The sequence below is a fragment of the Frankliniella occidentalis genome, unplaced genomic scaffold (genome assembly GCF_000697945.3).
Source record: "Frankliniella occidentalis isolate FOCC.00 unplaced genomic scaffold, Focc_3.1 Scaffold193, whole genome shotgun sequence".
NCBI classification, from domain to species: domain Eukaryota; kingdom Metazoa; phylum Arthropoda; class Insecta; order Thysanoptera; family Thripidae; genus Frankliniella; species Frankliniella occidentalis.
In genome coordinates this window covers 37,571-42,443 of record NW_026267319.1, presented here as the reverse complement: position 1 = coordinate 42,443, position 4,873 = coordinate 37,571, and positions in this window count along the sequence as shown.

The window sequence follows — 4,873 nt, the reverse complement described above, 5'->3', positions numbered from 1 at the left end:
GATTTGGGATGGAGAAAGGGTGATTAAAGTGGGAGAGATATGATGGGAGAGTGTTTGGATTGTTGTGGATAGGTTTGATTATTTTTTGGAGAATTCGGATAAATTTGAATTGTATTTTTGAAGAAATTGGAAATATGAAAAGTTGTTTAAGGAGTAAGAATAGTTTGGAAGATAAGAGGTGTGATTGGATTGGAAATTGAGATGGAGGGGAGTAAAAGTTGGAATTTGAATTGGATTTTTGAAAGAGTTTGGAATGGGGAAATTTGTTTTAATGGGAGGACGGGAGAGGAATTGAAACGAATTTTGAAATTGATGGAGGATAGAGAATTTGGAAGTTATAAGAAGTGATTTATTGTATAAGGTTAGGTTTTGTTAGTTTGGGTTGGATTGCGATATTTGACACCATACCAGACCTGTGCGCCGACCCCCTCGCTGGGACCCGCTCGTGAGGCTATCGCGCTGATAGCGATGAGAAACGTTGTGGACTGAACTTTGCGCGCCATCCGCCTTTCGTCGCTTTTGCGGGATTCACCAGACACTTTTTGTTCGCTAGTATTGTGGTTATTAAACTGGTTAAAATGTATTGCTGGTGCAGAAAATCTGAAAATGGGTAAATAGTGGCATAATTTCGAGTTTTCTCTTCTCTATGTTTCACTCGTGTGCTCATTTGTCCCTTAAAATACTTCATTTTCACAGGCGCATGATTGGATGTGATGAGTGTAATGAATGGTTCCACTATCAATGTGTGGGAATCAAAACGTCTGGTAACTAACTTTCGTATGTTGGAAACTTTTAAAATTTGAAAATATTCAATAGAATTTCGACCTGCATTTTGTGTTTTTCAGATGATCTGACAGGTCCCTGGTACTGTTTTGTTTGTGTGAGAGTCAGAGCAATTACCGAATCACTTTTGGCAGGTATAAGTAAATTGGAATCCAATGTTGTAAGTATTATTAATTTATCCCGCTCAGGCCATTGTTTAAATATTGCAACATTCAACAAATAATGCAAGAAATATATTATACTTTTCATGTTGTTCACTAACATGAACCGTCATTTTTCAGGAAGTAGAAAATGAGGAAAAGATTGTCAAAGAAAATGAGTCAAGGTTACTCTTACAGCAGCTTAAAGACGCTCAGCAAAAGCTTTTGGCAGCTAATCAGCAAATTAACATCCTAGAGGAAAAGTTGACATTTAACTCAAACGTAAGTTTTTCTTGATGGAATTGGAAATCGAAAAACATAGTTGTACGACAAGAAATGTCTCAGGAATATCACGTTTAGATGTACATGTCTATTGCAAAATTTTCTGTTTATTGCATATGGTTCCCCTTTGTACAGGAAGCAGAAAATAAGTCTAAGATGCTGAAAGAGAAGCTTTAACGAGCTGAGGAGAATGGGCTGGCAACAACTAAGGAGATGGAACTTTTGAAGGAGAAAGTTAAATCTACCTCAAAAGTGAGTCTTCTTTTAGGAATGAAACATCTCAAAATCAAATTATGTTTACTTTTGTTTCACTGTTACTGTATGTTTAGGTTTTTTGACTTTTTGTGCTTGTGTTGTATCTTCCTATCATATGGCTCCCTTTATTTCAGGAAGCAGATGAGACAATCACAAAACACCTACAAGAAATTAAATTGCTCAATAATAAATTAATTTCTAAGTCAGAGGTGAGTTGAGATTAAGTATATATAGTCATCCTTTTGTCCTATGTAAAACTTCTGATGCATTTCTCTTCTTCTTGCAGGGAAATTGAGAAATTGAAACTAAAAGCAGGGAAATCACAGAGAAGTTTGTCCATATCCAGTTCTCAAAAGGTAGTAGTACCAGCCATCAAAGAACATTTCTTATCGTTTTCCTCCATTTCCATACATTCCTATTAATTTTATTCTTACGTTGTAGGTCAAAAAGAGTCAAGTCAGTCAGTATCAACTGACTAGTCAAGCCGGACGGAAGACCAGGGATGAAAGAAGTGATGATGAGATGAGTGATGATGCTTTTCAGCCTAAGAAAAGTAGGAGGGATTAACTTATGTTTTTTATAACGCTTTCTACTTAAGAGGAATCTCTTGACAGTAAAATAAATATGTTCAAATTCTGTAATTCTCATTTTATTTGTCAAAGGACATCATAAAAATTTATACTCCTTTAAGAAGTAAGACGTTCAACACAATAAAATATATTAATAAATCAAAGATGTGAAACATTAACATACGAACAAGTATTGGATCTTAAGGTGAAAACTCTGACACAACTTTACATAGGCTTGAAAAATAAAGAGAGTAACCCTTTTATCACTGAAACGTCAATTAGACGTGTTAAAAAGGAAACAACAGGGGTAAAAAAAGTCACACCAAGACTAAAGTTAACACAGAAATAATTACTTGAAAACAACACAAATGTCGCAATTATTTAAAAGCAGATGAGAAGAAAAACAAGATTTATTTCTTCTTGGGTCGTTGAGAAAGCTGGACCCGCTCAGTCAGATCGTGCGGTAAAGCAGAACTACGGGGGGGAAGTCTGTCCCAAGCTGCAGTTTTCGTTGTTTTACTTTTGGAATATCCATGTTCTCCAGTGCGGACAGCGTCTTGAGGTCTTCCCTGACCAGCGCACTTCCTACTGCCAGCCATTGCAGCATATTTCCTCCGATCACTCCTGCTTTGTTAACTTTGATGTACCTCCCTTGAAGATCGGCCATTCCCACGCACTCATTGCCAAACGTGTGCATGGCACTAAGAAGAGCATTCTGAGACAGTCCTTCAGCTTTGTGAAACAACTCACTAAATCTTTGAACAGCAGGTGTGAAAACATCTGGTTTTTCCATCAATCCCTTTTTTAAAGATTCCTACATGGCTTCCAATGCCTCTAGAGCTTCCTTTTGTGCTACGTCGTTAGTTTCCGTTGGTGTATTGAGAGTTTCTGTAATAAAATATACAGTTTGGACAAATGTTCATAAAAAGAAGACTGCACTAGGAATAAAAAAAAATGTTAGTTGAAAAATAACTGCTACGGGGGACCAGAAATTTACCTCTTGAGGAAGAAACAGTCTCATTAGTCTCTGCCATACATTGTAATGTGATGGCGCCATCAACATCACCTGAAGTAAACATAAACAAAAAATAGGATTTCACTAAAAGAATGAAACACATGTAGCCCCATTCAAATAAAACCTACCATCATAGACTTCATTACGATGTGATGTAGGTCCAGATTTAAGAGGGGCGTACCACCCAGGCTTAGGAGCAGTTGTGGTCATTATTTTGTGCAAGACAGCTTTAGCCTCAACATCTTTAAATGGGAGGAATTGGGTTGAGGATAAGTTGAAATCCCTTACAACAGCATATTGGTGTTTACATGGGGCTCCATTTCCCTCTAACCAGTTAATTATTTCCGTAGCAAAGTGCCCACTCTGGTGCACGATTAGAAAGATCTTCAATGTGCTTCTTCAAATATTTGTTTCCGCTAATCCTTGGATCAGCAAGTAGTTTATTGTAGTGTTTCTCAAAGTCTTCCTGTGATTTTGTCAAACTCCAATGTTTGAACATAAAGAAGATTTCTTCTTTATCTTTAGGATTAACTTTGTGTTTAGACTCCCACAAATACCGCCAAAATGCACTCAAGATATGAAACAGACAGAGAAGCAAAATAATATCTGGAAATGTACTTTTCAGAGAATTTCTCTCAGCTGTGGAGTCATCGGTCATTCCAACTACAGGGCCGTGGGCACCTCGGTCATAAAATGCACAAGAAGGTAAAATTGTGAGAAGCTCTTGCATGACAAAAGTCAGAACATCTTCAGCTTCTGAACTGGTAATTATCATTCCAACAGGTAAAGCTAAAGCACCTGCAACACTACACTGTTATTTCAAAGGCGTCCCGTCAGAGTGCGACAAAGGTGTATGCTACAGAAACCAGTGCGACTTAAGTCGCAGTCTGGGCATACACCTTTGTCGCACTGCCACCATACACCTTTGTATGCATAAAATGCCGGACAGCCCCTAAGCCCCCTGAGCGGGTGCTTGGCCTGCATACACCTTAGGAGTGCACTTCGTGGGCCTGGAGCCCACGGCTCACAGCTCCCTCAAACCGTGTACTATTTTACCCAGCTCAAGGTGTATGGAGGCCAAACACCTGCCCAGGGGGCTGGGCAGGGCCTTAGGGGCTTTAGGTAAGTTTAGGCTAGTTAGGGGAGTGTGGACAGGGAGAGAATGGAGGGTTGTTGTTTTTTAGGTTAGTTTAGGTTAAGTTAAGTGAAGAGATTGATTTGGGATGGAGAAAGGGTGATTAAAGTGGGAGAGGTATGATGGGAGAGTGTTTGAATTGTTGTGGATAGGTTTGATTATTTTTTGGAGAATTTGGATAAATTTAAATTGTTTTTTTTGAAGAAATTTGAAATTGGAAAAGTTGTTTACGGAGTAAGAAGAATTTGGAAGAGAAGAGATGTGATTGGATTGGAAATTGGGATGGAGGGGAGGAAAAGTTGGAATTTGAATTGGATTTTTGAAAGAGTTTGGAATGGGGAAATTTGTTATACTGGGAGGACGGGAGAGGAATTGAAAGGAATTTTGAAATTGATGGGGGATAGAGAATTTGGAAGTTATGATAAGTGATTTATTGCATAAGGTTAGGTTTTGTTAGTTTGGGTTGGATTGTATATTTATAAGAGTTTGAAAGAGATGAAATTAGAGTGGAAAATTTGATGGAGGAGAGAAAAGTTGGAATTTGAAATCCATTTTGGAAAGAGTTTGGAACGGGGGAAGTAGTTTGAATGGAAGGAAGAGTGAGGGGGAAGTAGGAAATGGATGGAGTGAAGAGAATTTTGGAATGAAGAAGAGTGGTTTTTTGTAAAGGGCTAGGTTTTGTTAGTTTGGGTTG